The sequence below is a fragment of the Rhinolophus sinicus genome, linkage group LG03 (assembly GCF_036562045.2).
Source record: "Rhinolophus sinicus isolate RSC01 linkage group LG03, ASM3656204v1, whole genome shotgun sequence".
NCBI classification, from domain to species: domain Eukaryota; kingdom Metazoa; phylum Chordata; class Mammalia; order Chiroptera; family Rhinolophidae; genus Rhinolophus; species Rhinolophus sinicus.
In genome coordinates, this window is record NC_133753.1 from 77,160,450 (window position 1) to 77,182,942 (window position 22,493).

The 22,493-nt window shown below is 33.9% G+C and overlaps 1 long non-coding RNA gene across 1 annotated transcript; it reads right to left on the minus strand.

Annotated features, from left to right (window-relative positions):
• Positions 1–3,277: 3,277 nt before the first annotated feature.
• On the minus strand, positions 3,278–21,481 carry LOC141570619 (uncharacterized). The gene is made up of 3 exons (XR_012494827.1): positions 21,214–21,481; positions 20,966–21,065; positions 3,278–4,782 (listed from the first exon to the last, which is right to left on the minus strand). It is a non-coding gene; the product is annotated as an uncharacterized LOC141570619 (long non-coding RNA).
• Positions 21,482–22,493: the final 1,012 nt, after the last annotated feature.

Here is a 22,493-nt window from a genome sequence, read left to right on the forward strand (position 1 = left end):
GAACTGTAAGCTCCAGTTATCTTCTAAGTTATCTGAAAGCATAAGCAGAGCATCCACAGCCCTGTCAACCTGTCAACCTACCTTGCTGGCATTTGCTGTCAAAAGGTTTCCATGGCCTGGTGAATGTATATGATCCTTTAACTAATGACCAGTTTCATAAAAAAGAAGTAAATACTGTCTTTTGTGACAACATACATGGGCCTTGATGGCATTATGCTAAGTAAAATAAGTCAGACAGAGACAAATACCGCATGTTCTCAGTTATACGTGGAATCTAACAAAGCCCAACTCATGGAACCAGAATAGAATGGTGGTTGCCAGGGGATGGGGGAAATAAGGAGATGTTGGTCAAAGGGTACAAACTTCTATCTACAAAATGAGTAAGTTCGGGGTATCTCATGTATAGCATGGTGACTATAATTAACAATCCTGCATTATATAGCTGAAAGTTGTTGAGAGTCAATCTTAAAAGTTCCCATCACACACACGAAAAAGGTAATTATATGACCTTATTGTGGTAATCATTTCACAGTACGTAAGTATATAAAATCATCATGCTGTACACCTTAAGCTTACATGTTAAATGTCAATAATATCTCGATAAAATTAAGAATATATATATTCTTAATTTTATATATATATATATATATATATATATATTCACACACACAAATTATGCTAGTTGAAATAAAATGATGGCCACTTGATCATAAAAGCCAATGTCACTATAATACCCAGCAATGAACCATACAAATTCACTGACTTTATACCTCAGGGTGAGGCATTCCTAGCCATTAAGCAGTTAATCTGTTAACCAAATAGAGTATTAGCTATCTTAAAGTTTTAAGGGTTCTTCTATGTTAGAGACTCCAAATTCCTACCAAGTACAGGACTTTTACAAAATGTCTGTTGTTTTAATCCTGTCTTAATATCCTCAGTAGATGGTCAATTCTAATTATCAGGTGAACATCTGCTATTGTCTATACTTTAATCAGTAGCCTCTTATTTTTGATATTGCAAAAGACATAGAAAGTGTTGGCCCTTGCTTTCTATGCTTTTACAGCTGGTAAACAACACATCAATAATAAAAGTACTATGCTGGAATATCGTATCATAGCACAGTGCGAACACAAAGGATGGGCATGGCCGATCTACCTGAATGAGAGTATCAGAAAACACTTCATCAACATGAACTACTTGAATGAAACATGAAGCAAAAAATCAAGTTATAAATTTGTATTTACAGTATTATCTCAGTTAAGAAAAAAAATGGACAGAAAAAATAAAGAGGCCAATGTGTTAAACATGGTGTCTTGGCACACTGGGATGATGGTTGATTTTTTTTTTTTTTTAATAGTCAAGGGAGCATGTAATACTTTTATGTTCCCAGGGAAAAAAGTCAAATCACCAACAAAATATGTGGGCTCTGGAATAAAACACACTGAGTCTGCTTCAGGAAGAAGAGAAATAGTTTCATAATTGCCCCACTCTTATTTTAATTAACCAGCTTCAGTAAAAAGTCTTTTCAAAAAAAGATAGAAAGAATACTAAATGGATCTAACCCAGAGACAATCTTAACAATTGTACTACTGCTACAACAGTCAGATAACATTCACCGTAACATTCACCGTATCACAACCGAGTGCATATCAGTTTCTAAACTATAGCATGCAGGCACGTGAAACAGTACTTGCATTAACACACTATCTATAAAATGAATTTGACTTTTCTGAGTTGTCCTGAAATAAAAAGGCAGCCTCCCACAGCTGGCTCCTCTATTTTTGGCTTCTCCTATCCCTGTTTTCATGGCAGCTGAGAAATATTAATGTGAGAAAAGTGTCTTTTATTTTAGTCTTTAGAAAAGAACTCAATAGAAAACCTTGCAACTTCAGCAGTAGGGTTAGAGTTCCAGGATCAGACTGTAGAAGTGCATTACTGGAAAAACCTGAAGGAAAGAGAATGTTACATAAAATAATATGTTCAACTTACATGTGACATTCCCAAAGCGTACCCTGTTTACATATAATGCTTAAGAAACACATTTCACCAAAAGTTAGTATGTCCCTCAGAATAATTACATGCAATTGGTGTGTAATCAATTGCATACATAGAAAAGGCAAATAAAAAAAAAGTTTCTTTAATCCACCACCAATCAACAGAAACAAATGTTTAACAGATCTATTTGATAATAGGGGAAACATTCAATTTTATGAGAGGCTTTCCTTCTGACCCTTCCTTTTAAGTCTTCAAATCTATAAAATGAAATGCTTCCAAACATTACTCTTGAAAAAAATATGAATCACATTTGATCCAGCAAATTGTGTGTGTGTCTATACACACACACAGAATTGTTGCCATAGATCCAAACCACATTTGAAGAGTAATGACAAGTTACTTCAGTTTTATTGACTCAATCAGATCATATGGTGAGTCATTTCCAGACATATCGATAAACTCATTGATTCCTCTCATTTTTATAGTCACTGGACTATAGAAAAAAGGATCAGTAGCCATTTGACCTTTATTGTGTATTAAACAAACACCAGATGGCAAGGATTCATTCAGGAAATCCATTCTTTCTTCTTCATAGTCATGTTCACACTGTTGCTTCCCACTGAGCCTTTATCTCTGTTTGTCATGGTGCCAGAGCTGCCTGCATAGCACCTTTCATGCATCACAGCTTTCAAATCTTGTCCCATTAGTTTCATTTTGTTTCCATCATAAATAATCTCCACTTTCTCATACACTCTTTCATTATCTAATAATGGGCTGGGTCATTAGACAAAGGAGCCAAGTATTAAAGGGTTAGTGAGTACAATTTGTCCACTTGGTTTCTGGCCAGTGTGAGAACTATTTATTAAACAAATAAATTTATGCAACTCAAAAAAGCGACGTAAAGGATGAAAACATCCCCATCCTGCTAACACATTTTCAGGAGCACAAGACATAAAAAAAGTGAGGACATTTGAATCTCAAATTGGAAACTTTAAAATACTGTCCCGTGAGTGTAACTTAATTCAACCCAATTATCTCAAGAAACACACAAAAGCAAATACCCTATCCTCTGTAAAATTCCATCACAATTCCTCTCCTTGGCCATTCCATCGACTCATTTGGACATCAGCCAGCCATCTAGAAGTGCTGAAATGCTGGTAAGCATTTACAAGCCAAGTGACTCCATTCTTTGAGTGTTATCCTATGACTAAATTTCACAGACTCCAAGAAGGGAGACTTGTCTTTTTGAAGAATATTGTATACAGACAAAATAAGAAAGCTGGACATTATGGGAGATTTATTGCCAACATTGTGAAGTTTAGTACAAACAAGGAGCATTCCCTGGGTCTCAGCAGAGTGGTTCTTCTGTGTTCACAGGAAGTTAAATATTGAGCAAATAAAATATTCTAACAGCTAGAATTAGATTCTTCCATTATTTAAGGAAAAGTTAAGAACTTTTGAATGCAGTGTGTAGGATGCTGTGAATATGTCAGCACTGAGCTAAATCATCCCAGCCTATTATTCCCACAGGCAGGCCAATTATCAGTGGATAATTGGACTGATAATGAGCATTCTGACTGGTCGAGAGGTCCCTCGCAGAGTACATCATCCCCTTCCCTTATAAGGCTGTCCTCTGTGCCAAGAATGGCACAAGGTATAAATAGGGACTTTAAAAAGGATGCAGAATTTTTGAGAAAAATCAGTTTATATTGATTGAAAATAAGGTGTTGCGTGATAAACACTTTTTTAAAAAAATAAAAATGTAAAGATACAAGCTGTTTGGTAAAACACAGTATAGGTAACACCATTCTCTCTTTTATTTTTGTAAAATATTCCTATTGTATGAAAGTATTTTAACTATTTAGAAAAATATGGAAGATAAGGAAAAAAGACCCACTCATGATCTCATTTCCCTAATAGAGTGAACTTAATAATTTTGGAGTTTGAAATGCATATTTAATACAAAGTTAGTTGTAGCATTTGGGTAAGCAATTATTCTATTCTTTACTTTTATATGTTGACAGAAAACTCATATTAAGCCTTGTCTATGTCAACATATTTAACTAAATATTTTCTGCCTAGCATACTCTTTTCTGTCCTCTTCCACCAGATAATTTCTATTTATTCTTTGACTTCAGCTTAATTTTCACTTCTATAGGGACAGTTTTTCTCTGACTTCCCAAAGCTGAATTCTTATTATGCCCTCTTACATGTTGCCTCTTTCTAGCTCTTATCATCTCATGTGATGGTTTGATTAATGTTCATCTCTTCCAGTCAACAGTAATCCCCATGAGGGCAAAGTGATTCTTTTGCTTAGTATTATATCGAGAATAGCATGTGGTACATAATAAGTGCTCAATAAATAATCATTGAATGAATGACTACATGAATGAACTTAAACATTTTCTGTATAGCTAGAGATGGTGAGTGAGATCTGAAGAAATAGTGTAAAATGCTTTGTGTACTGATCTCCAAATAAGAATAAATACAAATAAGGTCAGTATCTTCTCTGATAATCCCATCACCTTAGCACTTTGCACTTTTATGGCATCAGCCCACTAACACTACTCAAAAAGAAAATAACTGAAGAACTCTGTGTGAATGACTACATGATAAGGAAAAATAAAAACAGGAAGACAAAAAGAATCTGCTTAAAGCTCCCAGTAGAAATTGTCAATAAGTGTTTACTCTCTACATGGTTTTCCTTTGAATGGAAGGAACATTTCTTCATAGTTTTCAGAATGGTTCTGGCTTCATATATAACTTCTCATCTGAAAGGTTATACATCTGAAAAATAAATTAAAAGCACCTTGTCATATACTGCTTGATTCCATTGAGTTCAAACTACAGAATAAAACATAATCAATCTGAACCTTATATCATAACCCTTGCCTCACATATCAGTTCAAATTTCCTTTAAACTCTATTCAATTTCCTGGCAAAACTTGTTTTATGTTTCAGTTTTGTCTCAATTGCCAATACCACCTGAAATCCCTCCCCTCCCCACCTTTTCACTTTTTTTTTTAAAGAACTAACAATTTATTATTGTCTTTTATTATATAAATTGTAAACCCAGTTGTAAATCCGTATGAAAATACATTGTATGTTTCTTTATCTCTATATTTTATAGTTTTATGTTTTATGGCAATGTGTTTAAAATTCTTGAAAAATTAAATAATTTTGTTGACTTCTTTTCACCAGAGTATTTTATTAGACAACTCAGCCACACCATTTCATTTCTTTTATTACTACAAACTTTGTCTCTTAGTGCAATTTTAGATTCACAGCAAAACTGAGCGGAAAGTACAGGGTGTACTCATATACTCCCTGACCCCATGCATGTTCAACCTCCCCCACTATCAACAACCCAAACCACAGTATCACATTTGTTACCATTAGGGAACCTATGTTGACACACCGTTATTACCCAAAGTCCATAGTTACATTAGGGCTCACTCAGGGTGTTGTACAAATATATGGGTTTTGACAAATATATAATGACATGCATTCAGCACTGTACCATCATAATGAATAGTTTTATTGCCCTATAAATCCTCTGTTCTCCACTTATTCATCCCTCCTTCCTGCCCAATTCCTGGCAACCACAGACTTTTTTTTTTTTTTTTTTTTTAACCATCTCCATAGTTTTACCTTTTTCAGAACATCATGTAGTTGGAATCATACAGCATGTAGCCTCCGTAGACTAACTTCTTTTTCTTAGTAACATGCATTTAGATTTACTATGTCTTTTAGGGCTTGACAGTTCTTTTCTCTTTAGCACTGAATAATAGTCCATTGTCTGGATGTACTATAGAGTTGATTTACCCATGCTCCTACTGAAGGACATCTTGGTTGCTTTCTAAGTTTGGGCAATTATGAACAAACCTGCTATAAACATGTGTGTAGGTTTTATGTGGACATAAGTTTTCATTAATATGGGTGAATACCAAGGAGTGCAACTGCTGAATAATATAGTAAGAGTATGTATAGTTTAATAAGAAATTGCCAAACTGTATGACAAAGAGTCTGTACCATTTTTATTCTCACCAGCAATGAATGAGAATTCCAGTTGCTTCACATACTCGCTGGTCTTTGGTATTTCCAATGTTTTGGATGTTGGCCATTATAATAATAGGTGTGTAGTGGTATCTCATTGTTTTAATTTGCAATTACCTAATGACATACAATGAACATCTTTTCATATGCTTACTTGCATTCTGTGTATCTTTTTTAGTCAAAGTTTTGTTCAGGTCTTTTGCACATGTTTTATTTAATTAGGATGTTCATTTTCTTATTGCTGAGTTTTAAGAGTTTTTTGTGTATTTTGGGTAACAGTCCTTTATCAACTGCATCTCTTGTAAAAATTTTCTCCCAGTCGTTGGCTTGTCTTTTCACTTTCTTGACACTGTCTAACACAACAGAAGTTTTTCATTTTAATCAAGTCCAGCTAATCAATTGTCTTTATTTTATTTTTTTATGGATTGTGCCTTCTATGTGATATCAAAAAGTCATTGCCATATGCAAGGTCACCTAGGTGTTCTCTTATGTTATATTGTAGGAGTTTTACAATTTTGTATTTTACATTTAGGTTTGTGGTCCATTTAGAGTTAATTTTTGTATACGGTATGGGTCTGTGTCTACATTCATTTTTTTTGTATGTGAATGTCCCGTCCTTTTGTATGTCCAGTTGTTCCAATATCATTTGTTGAAATACTATCTTTTCTCCATTGTATTATTGCCTTTGTTCCTTTTGTCAAAGATCAGTTAACTATACTTACATGGATCTATTTCTGGGTCTCTGTTCTGTTCTATTGATCTATTTGTCTGTCCTTTCACAAATATCACACGGTCTGCACAACTGTAGCTGTAGAGGAAGTCTTGAGTCACATAGTGTCAATCTTCTGACTTTGTGCTTCTTCAATATTGGGTTGCTTATTCTGGGTCTTTTGCCTCTCCATATATACTGTAGAATCAGTTTGTTGATATCCACAAAAATACTTCCTGGAATTTTGACTGGGGTCACATTGAATCTATATATCAAGTTGGGAAGAACTGGCATTTTGACAATATTGAGTCTTATTATACATGAACATAGACTATCTCATTTATTTAGTTCTTTGGTTCTGTTCATCAAAATTTTGTGGCTTTCCATATTTTGTTTGCTTTATACCTAAGTATTTAATTTTTGGGGGTGCTAATGTAAATAACATTGTGTTTTTAAATTTAAATTCCTCTTGTTTATAGCTGTTATATAGGAAATCTATTGACTTTTGTATATTAACCTTGAATTCTGTAAACTTGTTATAATTGGTTACTAGTTTCAGGAGCTTTTTGTTGATTCTTTTGGATTTTCTACAGAGATGATCATGTCATCTGTAAACAAAGACAGTTTTATTCTATTTATTCTCTTAATTTTTGTTTAAGAAAGTCTTTATTTCTCCTTCACTTCTGAAGTATAATTTCACAAGATCCAGAATTCTAGTTTAGTTGCTTTTTACTCTCAACACTAAATATTTCACTTCACTCTCTTCTTACTTGCATGGTTTCTGAGGAGAAGCAGGATGTTATCTTTGTTCCTCTATAGGTAACGTACCCCCCCTTCTCCCTAGCTTCTTTCAGGGTTCTTTGATTTTCTGAATTTGAATATGATATGTCTAGGTGCAGGATTTTTGATATTTATCCTGCTTAGTGTCCTCTGGGCTTCCTGGATCTATAGTTTAGTGTGGGATGTTAATTCAGGGAAATCTTCCATTATTGCTTCCAATGGTATTGCCATTATATATATGCTACACATTTTATCATTGTCTCACAGTTTTGGATTTTCTGCCCATATTTTTTTGCCTTTTTCTCTTTTCTTTTCAGTTTTGAAAATTTCCATTGTCATATCTTGAAGCACAGAGATTCTTTCCTCTGCTGAATCCAGTCTATTGATAAGCCCACCAAGGCATTCTGTATTTCAGTTACGTTGCTTTTGACCTCTAGCATTGTTTCTTTATTCTTAGATATTCCATTTCTCTGCTTACATTATCTATCTAATATTGCATGTATTCTACTTTTTCCATTAAAACCCTTAGCATATTAATCATAGTTTTTAAAAATTTCTGTTCTGATAATTCCAAAGTTCCTACCATATTTGACTCTACTTCTGATGCTTGTTCAGTCTACTCAAACAAAGAATATTTTAGGATCCTGAAAGTAAAAATATAAATTGCGCAATAAAATTAAAGACAGAAATTTAGACAGAATGGTCTATTCTCCCATTTATCTTCATATGTAGAGTAAAAATGTGGAAGCTTTTTGTCACCTCTATATTGACTACTAGTTTTAAAACTGTTTACTCATCAGGGTGAATGATTTTAACTATTCTTATATCCGTTTTTCCTTGATGTTATATTTTTAATAACATTAATTATTTGGGGGTTCTTTCTTCTATTTCACATGAATTAAGTAGCATATTTTGTTAAGCAACTTTATATTTAGAACATTTTCAGATTGTAAAAAAATTGTAAAGATAGTAGTGATTTCCAATAAACTCTGTACCCAGTTGCCCCTAATATTAATATCTTATGTTAGTATAGTACATTTGCTACAATTAATGAACCAATATTGACACACTATTTTTAACTGAAGCTCATACTTAATTCAGATTTCCTTAGTTTTTATCCAATGTCTTTTTTTGGTTATTGTTTCAGAATTCCATCCAAGATACCACATCACATTTATTTGTCAGGTCCCCTTAGGCTACTCTTTATTGTGTCAGGTATCAGAGTTCCCTTGTTTTTGATGATCTTGACACTTTCGAGAAGTACTAATTCAATATTTTGTAAAACACTCCTCTATTGGGATTGGTCTGATGTACCCATTAAGAGAGTAGGGTTGAGAGTTTTGGGGAGGAAGACCATAGAAGTGAAGTGTCATTATCCTCACATCAAATCAATGGTACATACTATCCACATGGCATCACTGTTGATGTTGACCTTGATCATCTGACTGAGGTAATGTTTCTCAGGTTTCTCCACTGTAAAGTAATTGTTTTCACCTTTTCCATACCTGTGCTTTTGGGAAGGGAGGCACTATATATAGCCCTCACTTAAGGACGGGAGAAATGTTTCATTTCTTTGAGGAAAAAGTTAACTACACAAATTATATAGAATTCTTCTAGAAGAGTTTTTGTCCCTTCTCCCTCATTTATTTATTTAGTCATTGTTTATATCAATATGGACTTATGGGTATTTATTTTATACTTTGCTTAAAGTCCAATATTACCTTATTTATTTCTCTGCTTATGCTTCTATTCCTATATACCAAGCACTCTTTCAGTTGGATCCTGTATCCCCTTTAAAATATTCCCATCAGTGTGAATGTGTGTGTGTGTGCGCGTGCGCGTGCGTGTGTAGCATTTCTCTATTTTCTGGTGCTATAAGTTGAGCCAGGCTAATGTGTATCTCCCACCCCTTACCTGGAATCCATCATTTCTCTACGGATTTCTAGCATATTCTTTATCCTAGAGTTTGCATCACTCTGATTACTTTAGCCATCTGTTCTTCCATGCTGTCTACTTTTTCCATTAGCACCCTGAACACATTTATCATAGTTATTTTAAATTCCTTGTCTCATAATTCCAACACCTGTGTGTGAGTCTAGTCTGATGCTTATTTTGTCTTCAGACTGTGTTTTTCTCTTGTCTTTTAGCATGCCTTGTAATTTTATGTTGAAAGCCACATATAATGTATCAGGTAATAGAAACTGAGGTAACTAGGTCTTTAGTGTAAGGTCTTATGTTAATGTTGTTAATGCAGCTAGGAGTAGGGCTGTGTTTAACACTGGCTGGAGCTGTAAGTGCCAGAGGCTTCAAATTCCTTTAACGTCCTTTGCTTTTTGGTGTTTGACTTTCCTAAGAACTCTTGTTTAGATAAAGTCTGTCTAGCAGCTCTTTGAGCTGTAATGGTATTATACTGTATCCTTGTTGATGTGATAATAGGGGATGGGGAGAAAAAAATATTCTACAATATTATGATTAAATCCCTATCTTTTAGTGGACATGGGCACCTGACCTATAACCATCACAAGTTATACTTATTAGACATTCTTCCACTTAGGTGTAACAGGAAAGCTACAGGGGGCTGGAAGGAGGAGAATACCCTGCCCCTGAGGTAGCTAAGGCTCTGAGAAAGTCTTTCCCCTGAAGAGTGGCCCTTCATTGTGCAAACACTCTTGGAATATTTCACAATGGCTGATTTCCCCCCTTCCCTAAAGAGCCAGGAGGGGATCTTTCTTGGATCTTCAATTTGAGAACTTGGTATATTTCCCGGAGGTAAAATCCAAGAAAGTATAGGATCCCCCTTAATATTGCAGGCTCCAGAAGTCCCTCACGTGTGTGCTACTTCATACTCAACCTCTAACAAATCACCAAAATTACCATTTAACTGTTTCCAGCATGCATGGCTCCAGTGGCTTCTTCTTGAAAAAAGGAGCTAGAGACTGTGACTCCATGTCTACCTATCTTTCTCAACTTCAGGGTGGCAGTTTGCTCTGCCACCTCACTTCTCTGATAAGTCTGTGAAAAGTCACTCATTTTCAGTTTGTTCAGCATTTTTCTGGTTGTGAAAATGAGAATGACAACTTCCAAGCTTTTTATATGTCAGAGATGGAATCAGAGGTTTGATTTCTTTTTACTTTAAATCGCTAGTGCTAGATTATTTGGCCTTAATATCTCCAAAACTAAATAGGCAGGTCTATGTTGGTCTCGTAAACACAAACATTCACCAATGGGCTTGCCTCTCCTAAAACTGCAGAGAAAACCCATCTGCCAGAGGAATTTTAGCCCTGGATTCATTCTTAAGACTCTGGAAACCCCCAACACGTGAAAATATAAAATTGATATCATGCTCCAAGTTTTTATTTCACTGCTTTAAAAAGTAGTGAAATATATGCCACAATATGTCTCATTCTAAAGGTTGAAAATTTTATGCTATGACTATAATGACATCATTCTGCCTCCCACAGAAGGCTTTTGCTTGGAGAGTTCAGCAAGAGAACAAAATTAACAGGAAACGTCACTTTCACACACACAGATGGAAAAATTTTAACATCTCCTGAATTCTGTGACAGTCTCCTTGATGGGAAGGTATATATGTCACCATAACGTACCAACGATGTGCAAACACGTCTTATGAGCAGGTGTTAAACTGAGGTCACTGCTGGAAAACGGAAGTTTTGGCAGCAATGAGAACAAAAGACTCCTCCTAGGTGTAGTTTCAAACTAAGAAAAAGAATCATGGCAAGAAATGTTCCAGGCAGGATAGAACTTCTGGATGCTTTGGTGACAATGTACAGAGGAGGCCTTCTATTACTACTAGTCAGCTTGCATAGATCATACACATATCCTACTTCTTACTGAAGGATTTTTCAAAATAAAATACAAATTCTCTACTGACTAAATAATTGTTTAATTGTTCCAAAATTAGAAAGAAATATGTTACCCTTGCCCTCTTTGATGCTTGATTTCAGAACAGTGAATTATGAAATCAGTACAGAACTATCTAGCCAATTCACTTTGCTCAAAGGCTCCCTACACACTCCCTAAGTGGTCTTCACCTTAAAAATATATTCCATGTTGCCGATATACTGAGACTAATAAAAAACAGGCAAAAGCATAGATTACCAATTCTATATCTAGGGAGAATATTGTGAATTTTCTATATATAGGATAGAGGAAACATTCTTTCTTTGCCATGTGTAATCCTAAGAAAGTTTTCTCTCTGAATTTTCACAGTACTATAGAGTGAGGTATTTTTATGTTTGTGGAAATATAAGACAAATGGGATTTATAAAATATTATAGTGGAAAAAAGCAATATTCTTGATTAGGACATGGGAGAGGTATATAGGGGTACTGACTATTAATAGCCTATACACCAGAATTATTGTTCAAACAATTGAATGTGAAATCAAAATATTGCCCTGACCCAATCTCTTTCTTCCCAATGCCACCACACACAGGCGTATGCGCATACACACCACACACACACAAATATATAAATGAACATATAAACATCCTCTTCTAGTGCTCTACTCCATTAATTCGCCCTTCTCTACTGCCTTTGCAAAGTGTTCCTTTCTCCTGTCTCCTTCCTGCAGACTACGAAATTCTTTTCCTCAATTCTACTTGCTTTTCAAGCTATAGTTCTATCTTCTTCCTTTGCAACTCTTTTGTTATACCCTTAATATTTGAAACTGTGGAAAATTTGTTACTATTAAATAATCAAGTACATATCAAATCCAGAGAATGATGGGCAAAAGTTTTTTACTTTTCCCCTTTAATGGAATCTCCTTCTTCTTCTTCTTCCAAGGAGAGACATGAAAAAAGCCTCTTTTCTCACAGTTTCCTTTTATGGTGCCATGCCTCCTCGATACCCTCTATGCCCTTCATCTTCTTTTCTTAAACTTCATCTCAAACTGTTAATCTATTCCATCTAGTTGTCTCTTTATGGAAATGTGTGTGTGTGTGTGTGTGTGTGTGTGTGTGTGTGTGTATGTGTGTGTTGCAATGGTGACTGAAGTTTCAAGTCTTCAGAGTATTTTGAAGGCTCCTGAGGGTGGGGGTGAAAAAGAGTTATCTAGCAGCATTCAGTAACTCCAAACCCCTTCATCAGTAAGACTTAAGTGTGTCTTTTTGGGCTTCCTCTTCCTCCTACTTAACTTGGTAATATTTGAACCTTCTCATTAACAATTTTTCATTTTAATTGACCTCTGGAACAAAATTCCCATTGGTTTTCATTGTATAACTCTAAAAATTCCTCCTCACTGTCCTTCATGGAGCTTCTTCCTAAAGAAAGGGGACTTATTCCCTAAATATAGGCATTGCTGAAGCTATGTTTTTGGCTTTCATCTCACTTTGAATATATCCTCTGGGTCATCATACCTCCTCTGATTCATCTGTATGTGGATGATGTTCAAACTGGTACTGAGGCGGTAACGTCTAAACTGGGTCTTGAAGGATGACTGGAAATTTGTTAGGTGGAAGATGGGAGAAAAACCAGTTCAGAGAAATGGTACTGCATATACGAAAATACAGAGAGATAAATCAGGATCACAAATTCAGGACTGTCCACAGTGCACTAAAAGAAACATTTTTTTTCATGTCGTGTGACTAAGTAAAGTGAATAATTATCTCATGTGATTTACACTCTCAGGGATTATTTCTAATTTCTTTCAATAATATTTATTCCTATATAAATTTGATTGATACATTTAGCTGCCTCTAAAGCCTAGACAGAACTAAGGTCTGTTATTAAAATAAAAACTAACCATTATTCTCTGTGTTAATCTCTTCAAATGAGTCGATTTCTGTCAAACAAACAAAAAATAAATAATTATCTAATAAGAGAGGCTGGAAGCCATGGTTTTCTCTATTTCTGCCCTCATATTCCAGTCCTACTGTTTCATGTTTCACCTTTTTAATATCTCTCATAGCTAGAAGACTCCACAAAAATCCCAAAAGACACAAAAGTAGAAGTGAAGAAATTAAAAGAAATGTTATGCTCTTGGGTGGGAAGACTTAACATCATAAATATGTCAACACAATAAAAATGTCAGTTTTTTTAATCCTTAAACAGAGTTCTGTTGGAAAACAAAAACACAAAATAGTAATATTAACTCTGAAATAAAGATAACTCTGAAAAAGAGCAGAGAGTAACCTTTCCCTAGAAGTTATTGGCACATATTTTAAAGAGTCGATATTTAAAACACTATGGAATCCATGCATGAAGAGAGAGGTAACATAACACAAAAAAAGAGGAACTACCGTGTTTCCCTGAAAATAAGACCTAGCCAGACCTTCAGCTCTAATGCGTCTTTTGGAGAAAAAATTAATATAAGACCTGGTATTATTATATTATATTATGTTATATTATATGATACCTGGTCTTATATTATATTAAAATAAGACTGGGTCTTATATTAATTTTTGCTCCAAAAGACACATTAGAGCTGATGGTCTGGCTAGATCTTATTTTCGGGGAAACATGGTATTTACAGTAACTTTAAAACACAAGAATTTGACTGTGTATCCTTAGTTGGATATATTCTGATGTCTGAAAAACAAAACTTGAAAAAATAACTAATTATGTCGTTTGAGGATTGATACTGTAGGGTAGTACTGTTACACTGCTACTGTGAGACTGTTGTCTTTTAGTGGGAGAAAAGGCAAATGAGGATTTACATAATCACCACTGAAAACAAGTCTTGGCATGAGAAAAACATGAAACAAATGCAAGATCAGTAAGGTTAGGTAAAAACCTTATGTGCCTGAATTTGAATTGGAACTCACAATAAATAAAAAATATGAACTCACAATAAAGTTTTTCTTTAAAAAATATACATTTCTTAGTCTTGTCTTCTGAAACTATGTAAAAACAATGACTGTACAGCAATGAGCATCCTTAGCAACCATTTGTGGTCTCTAAATATCATTTCCCAATATACATTTTCCCAAGTAATAAAGTCTCCTTGGAGGATGGGGGATTCTGAGTGCAGTGAGGAAACTTAAAACATGATGCTGGGACAGCTTGTCATATATAAAAGTTAGAAAGCTGTCAAAGATGCAGAAGTCAACTTAATGAAGCTTCCAATTGGGCAAAGATAAGACAATTTTATCAATAAGGATAATTACAATAGATTGAATACATCAAACATATTTCAATATTTTAGTTTATAATAATTGTTTTAAAATAAGAAACTCATTGGTAACTATGAAAAAGGTTAGGACCAACTTATAATTTTGAGAACTAGGACATAAAGGCAATAGACATTTATCCTGCATTTCCTATATGAACTATATATGTTAAGGTAATCAAATAATTGATTGGAAGTTTCTACTTATAGTACCATTTAAATTAAGAAATGTAAATGAGTGACTGAATTAAAATATCATCATTTTGCAATAGTTGTTATAACACACAATAAAAGAGTCAAGCAAACATTATGTGCCCCCTGATCGTACACACACAACCTATAAGTGATTCTTGCTGAAAAAATAAAATCTAAATATGATCAAGCTTTTAAATTTAAATACAATTTCTGGGAAATATAGGAGACAGGGAAACATTGTAAATATTACCATGAGTGCATAATCAGAAAACATTATCTCTCTTTCCTTAAAAAAATAAATGTCAATATTGCACAATCGGTAACCACAAAATTGCCACGGGGATATGAAAGTCAGTTTGGGGAATATAATCAATAATGTTGTAAAGATTTTGTAGGATATCCGATGGACACTTGTCGTATTAGGGAGACCACTTCATGGATGGTGTAGGTGCCTGATCACTGCAGTGTACACCTGAAGCTGAAGCTGAATAATAATGTCAACTATAATTTAATATATACACATATAGTCACAGGATGTGGAGTACAGCATAAGGAATAGAGTCAGAGGGGTAGTAGATTGGGGGGTGTTGTCACTTTGTGAGGGGTATAAATGTCTATTACATTGTTTTGTACACCTGAAACTAATAATAAAGATAAATAAAAAGCAAAAAAAGGTCAATATTGAAAAAGAGATGGAAAATAAAACTAAAGATTAGAAATATTTAAGAAATATCATCAACCACTTACAATGAATGGACCTTACTTGGATACTGATTCGAATGAATGAATTACAAAAAAATTTCATATAAAAATTAGAGAAACTTGACCACTGACTGCATACTTGGGATTGATATGAAATTGTTATTTTTTAGGTGTGATAATGGTGTTATGGTTATGTTTTTTAATGAGTCCCTACCTTTTAGAAAATCATACTCAAATACATATAAGTTAAATGTATTGATAATTGGCTTCAAAAAACCTGAAGCTAAAGTAGGTAGATAGGAATAGAGATAAAATAAGATAGGTCATAAATTAATAATTTCCAAGCTGGGTGGTGAATATTTGGGGGTTCATTATACCATTCTCTTTACTTTATTTTGAAATTTTTCATAATACAAGGTAAGAGAAACTCATATTATTTCTCCCCTTTCCCACATCAGGTTCTCATTTTCCTTTCCTAAAATATTATCATAACTGGTCCCATCACCTGAATTTTCACTGCTAAGATTTATTCAAAACAAGATCATTAGATTCATCCTTTTAAAACCTTAAAATACAACTTTTCACAAGTAGCTACTTTGGTCAAAACTTGTAAGTGATCCTCCACTTTCCTTAAAGTAAGTAATCATAAAGTTATTCAAATAAAACATAATTAGTTTGACATCATAGATACCTTACAATCTGTTTCCATCCAACTCTCTGAATACTTCTTTTACTTCCCTTTATGACTGGATGCTTTAGTCAAAGCAGTATTTGTCCACTTGTCTACCTGTCCTTAAAATAGATGTGGAAACTCCTCCTCTACCTTTGCTCTTGAAATACCCCGTCTGAGTAGTTGCTCTTCCTCTGTATGTACCTTAATTTGTTTCTTCCTAAAAGGCCTATTCAAGTTTCACCTCCTCCATGTAGCTTTTCCTAAAGACTTTTTGACTATGGTCAACTCTCTCTTATTTGAACTCTGGTACTGATTACTTTCCTGTAACTCATTTTATTACATGTCACTCTACATGGCTATTGCATTTTAATGCATATACTCTACCTCTTTGATGTCAGGGACTGTGCAAGATTTCTATGTATTCAAGTACATACTGCAGTACCTTATACATAATGATTGTTTAATAAATGTTTGTTGATGTTGTTGCTGTCACTGCTGTCATTATTATTGGTGGTGGTGGTGGTGGTGATAATTATAAAATAAGTTCACTTGACAATAACTGTTGGGATCCCAAAAGTTCTTTATTGAGATGACTTTGGACCTGAAAAAAGACTTCTGGCTGATTCGGAGAATATTGAGTGTAAAACTGAAAATTCAACTTTCCTGTGGTCCTAGAAGTCTACTCCTCTATGTCCCTATAACTTAGTTGTGTCAATCAAGATGATTTAAAACATATGAGCAAACAAACAGAAAGAAAAACCAAACAAAACCTATTTTGAAAATCCTTCATTCATTTCATACTCCACAGAGAATTAATAAATATCTTGATATAGCATGGAGGTTTACAAGCTGCACTAAAATCCAAAACCAAATTTCATTCTCATTATTTTCCTATATATACGGGGGGGGGAGCAATAAAATGTATACACATGACTTGTATTCATCTTTTGTTATCAATATATATCATTACAATTTTAATACAGTATTTCCCTTTCTTAACATGTGTATACATTTTTTTGGCACCCTCTGTATATACTTTGCTTCAGTTAAAATAGTCTAATTTTAAATATCTTTGGAACCATTCCTCTTCTCTCTATTTCCATTAAAATTACTTAGCTCGGAGCTTCATAATTTCTTGTATTGTTTTGATTTCTTTTCTAATTGACCCTCTGGCCTCCCAGTATGCTCCCTTTCTAGTAAATTCTCCACCCATGCTTCACTGAGGCCCAAGAAGGATTTATCCTGCTTAAAATTCTATGACTAGCTTAGCTATAAAGGCTACATGCGTTTATGTGATGTACAGGACCATTTATGATATTCACTTTCTGTACTCCAAGTGCCTGCTATTTGCTAAGAGCTTACTACTATAAAATGGTCAAAACTCTAGGTATGACCTGTCCCGACAAACTTATTATCTAATGGGGGAGAGGTGAAGAAATCAATGCACATAAATATATGATAAGGAACAAGAGCTATGACAGAAAGAAACAAAATGTCGTGAGAAGGAAATTTAGGAAAACGTAATTTAGATCGATCGCAAAAGGCCTTTCTGCTGAAGTAACATTTAAGCTGTTTCCTTCATGTGGAGAAAAAGTTATTTGAGATAAAGTCTGAGAAGGCTCTGAGGCTAGAAAGAGCAATGAAGTTATAATATATACCATCTGTTTGTGTTCATTACCTGCTTGATATTTTTTAGAAAAATTGATAGTAGTAATGCTCTCTATATAAATTATAACCCTTTGTATTATACACTGTAAATATTTTTATATTCTGCCATGTGTATTTTATTCTTATAAATATTTTTCTATCAAACGTTTAAAATTTCAGCAGTCTTTATAGGTTATGGCATTGTGTCTCCTGCTTCCCCAAACAAGATTATTAAAAATATTTAGATATATATTATTTTCTACTTTTATAGTTCCCTTTTTTACATTTAACTCTTTAATCCATCTGATTCTATTTTTGACATTAGATATGAGAGGGGAACTCTTGTTTTCTAAATGGTTAGCCATTTATTGAATAATAATGATTAGCATTTATTGTGGTTTACTATGAGCCTGACACTCTGCCAAATTCTTTACATTTATTATCTCTCAACCCAACAAGGTAAGTTGTGTTATATTTCCCAACTTTCAGAGAAAGGAACTGAAGAAGAGTTAAGTGATTTTCTCAAGGTAATACAGCTATTAAACATAAGAGCTGGGATTAGAACCAACTGGCATGACCCAAGAATCTATTATTTTCATAACTACATTGTATAGACTTACCAAATATTTTTCTTGCCCATATATTTAAAAGATATCTTTTATTATATAATAAATTGTATTATATATTGAAATGTACTTGGGCTGTTTCTGGACTCTACATATACATTTATATATATACATACATTTACAAATAGACACATGTATATACATATATTTACATATGTGTGCTTATACCGTGTTTCCCCGAAAATAAGACCTAGCCAGACCATCAGCTCTAATGCATCTTTTGGAGCAAAAATTAATATAAGACTAGGTATTATATTATATTAATTATATTACATTATATTATTATATTATATTATATTATATTATATTATATTATATTAATTATATTATATTATATTATATTATATTATATTATATATTATATTAGACCCGGTCTTATATTATATTACAATAAGACCAGATCTTATATTAATTTTTGCTCCAAAAGACGCATTAGAGCTCATGATGCGGCTAGGTCTTATTTTCGGGGAAACACAGTATGCATGATATATAGTAAGGTGAATAAAAGACTGGTAATTAGTTATTTTTTGTTCCATGTTTCCCTACTTCTATTAATTGATTGATTCATCCATTTAACCAAATTATTTTTGCATACCAAAATGTGTTCAATATCTTTACTCTAAAAATGATCTCTCTTCTGTTTCTTTGCAATTTCTCTCTCATATTTTCTCACCTTTTCCTATGCCAACTTGATTGTAGAATTTGATTTAATAATGAATTCTATATGAAATGGTTACATGTTTGTTGACAATTTTTGTAATAAGAACATTCATGTAAGATAAAGAGAGATTAGTTTCTAACTGCTATCTTCTGTTCTATGATATTGAATTCATTGAAAAATTAGAAAAACATTCTTCTAGATTTAGAGTCCATTACAAAAAATAAATATATTTACTCTCAGAGTGTATTACACATAATGTACAGCATGGTAACTGTAGTGAATAACATTGTATTGCACATGTAAAAGTTGTTAAGAAAGTATATCTTGAGTTCTTATAAGAAAAATATTTTGTAACTATATATGGTGATGGATGTTAACTAGACTTATTGTGGTGATCATTTCACAAAATATACAAATATCGAATCATTATGTTGTATAACTGAAACCAATATATGCCAATTATACCTCAATTTTTGAAAAAGCTGAGCCATATTTCAGAAGAATGTAATATCTGTTCATGCATCATGATCTCTTGAGATATCCTTTAAGAGGAACATCGTTTCAAGGTCTCTCCACAGGATTATTGAATTTCCATAGGCTGCATTTTTCCTTCCTTAGCAGAGCTGTATTAATCAGAACTGCCACCTGCTTTATTACAGAGTCCTTCAAATGACTTCTCTCAACTTAATATACTTATATTAGATGAGGCTATCAGTGAGTTATTGGTACACAAACCCCTCTCTGTATATTGCAAACTAACACTGAAGTAGGCACTTAAGGAAACTGCATTAACTCCTTCAGGCCACCAGGGTACCATTTAGGGCCTTCATGTAACATTTTCCTTAAACCAGGTCATCATGATGTCATTTAATGATATTAGAGCACTGAAATAGATATTTATGGGAAGACTCCCTAGTAGTCAGGAAGAATTAGTATAGGTCTCCAAAGCCTATGACCCACTCCATAGCCAAATGGGACAAACTTCTCTCAGTATGCCAGTGATTTCCCAGTCCTGGTTGTAATCCTAAGGGAGAATGTGTAACATTTAACAATGCAAAGGAAATCAGTTGAAATTCAATGACTTAGTTCAATTGAAATTATTCATTGAAAAATCCTTGCTCTCTCTTCGTTCTGTCTCTATTTTCAATGTACAACCTTAGTCTGTTTAGGCCCTATAGGCTGGTTGTCTATTCTTAACAGTTGATACTCATTTAAGAGAAATTGTTGCTAATTGTAGACTCAGAGTGCTAGAAGTTACCTTCAGAAACCATCTTGTAAAACTGGAGTTCTTCAGGTAAAGTCCTCGTTATACTATCTCAGATTAATAAGAAATTATCCTGCTTTTAAAGGTCTCCAAATTTTCTTTTATTATTCTATATTGAGATAATATTTCCTTTTTTGGCATCTTCTTGAACATGTTAAGATTTGGGGAAAATATCATCTAGCTATTCTCTGTAGGTAAAAATCTTTTGACCTAATCTTACAAGAGCTGTGAAATTGACAGAATACATTTGATAGCCCTTAGCACAAACTATAGGAGATGTGTGGGAAACTGTTTACATTGTCACTTTTTGTGACACCCTAATGAGGTGATGGTTCTAGAAATTGGGGAAAAAATGCATGAAAGAAATGTTTTATTGCATTAGAATAAGGTTAGCCTTTTAAAAATTCTCCAAATTTCCATTCTCATATCTATTATATGCCTATTTTTAACTGATTCAAAATCCAAGATATGCATTTATTTACCAATTCTCTGCAAAAGTTTTATATAATGCAAGGAATAAGATTATACCTTGTGATGTCATGTTGCTGTATTTAACAGATACTTCAAATTGTAGTCATTCTCATACGACTGCTCAAAATGTCCATGAATCCAAAGCAAGACAATAAAACTGGAAGAAAAACAACACTTTAGATAAGGGAAAGCAAGGTTTTCCAATTTTTATTGGGACAGAAAATTTCAGATTTAATTTGCTTTATGTTCATAATTTTCTGGACATTTTCTTATTAGACTTCTATATATAAAAACACAGTACTTACTGTTACATTCCCCATCTTCATCTGCAAGTAGAAGAGTGTCCTTTAGGTTTAAAGCTGCATTCAAAATGCCACGCTAACTATAAAAACGGGTTTGTTTGCACTTATATACTTAGCTCCTTATTCAGGCCATTGTGTGTTTTACACATCGCATAACCGAGATCTATATTCTGAGTGCTCAAGGCAGTCTTATGTGGGTTTGTCTCTGAGCCAGATTTATCTTCGTATTTCCCATTATAGCCTGAAAGAACTGTATTAAGGAAGCCTTTCTTTTCAGTTCCCGCTTGTGATTGCTAACATATCAAATTTATTCCTTCGTAATCCAGATCATTTTCCAGCAGCTTTGAGGCCTGCATGTAGTAGTTTGTTAGAGAGCTCATAGTAACCCTACACTGACAGACCAAAAAGCCCTTCGACTGTCACTTTATGTCATTAACAATTTTCTAAAGCCATTACAGATGGGATGGACTGATTAGAACTGAGGAGGGAGGATCTTTTTCCCAGCCAGAAATATCCCCTGAGACTTCCACGCCGTGTGAAGTTTCTAGTGATTAATGGGAGAAAAATAAGGCCGCCTGTCCCACAGTTGCCATAGACTTTATTTGGGAAAGAGCTTATTTATATTTGGTGAACTTTCTGGATAACTAAACATTAACCCGCTAACGTAAAATACAGATAGAGCAATAGATTTCAAATGATATAATACATGTCAGTTTTAGGTCCTGAGGTTGGATTTTCTCTCCTTGTTTGAGTATAGTTATTACAATTTAATGTCAGCGCTGCTCTGAGATGAAAGTGTTTATCTTCTCCTGGCCTTTTTCCCTCCTCCTCTGCTGTTTTATTTCTGTAAATGAAAGCTACAGCTGGAATATTGTTTTACTGCAAATCTCACACCAGCACTGTCAGTTGTGATGTGACACCAGAGATTCTTATCTGTAGATTGGGTTGGAATTATTAAACATTCTCACATTGTGCAAAGTGTTGGGGATGAACAGCAGTGCAGTGAGGTGCATCCAACACTTCTGTCTTTCCCACCTGATCCTTGAAATATGACTCCTTTAAAGGGCTAATGTTCACTTTCTATACCTTTATATAGAGAAGTGACAGTACTTGAGAAGTAACATGAACTGAAAATTATAGCAACTTCCCATCCCTTTGTCTTAATGCATGCTTTCAAAAACAATCCTAATGGTAGACCTCATTTGAAAAGAAAACATTTGGCCATTTGTGATGAAGAACAATGAGATTTTTTTTATGAAGAAAAATTGCTTGTAGCTTAAATA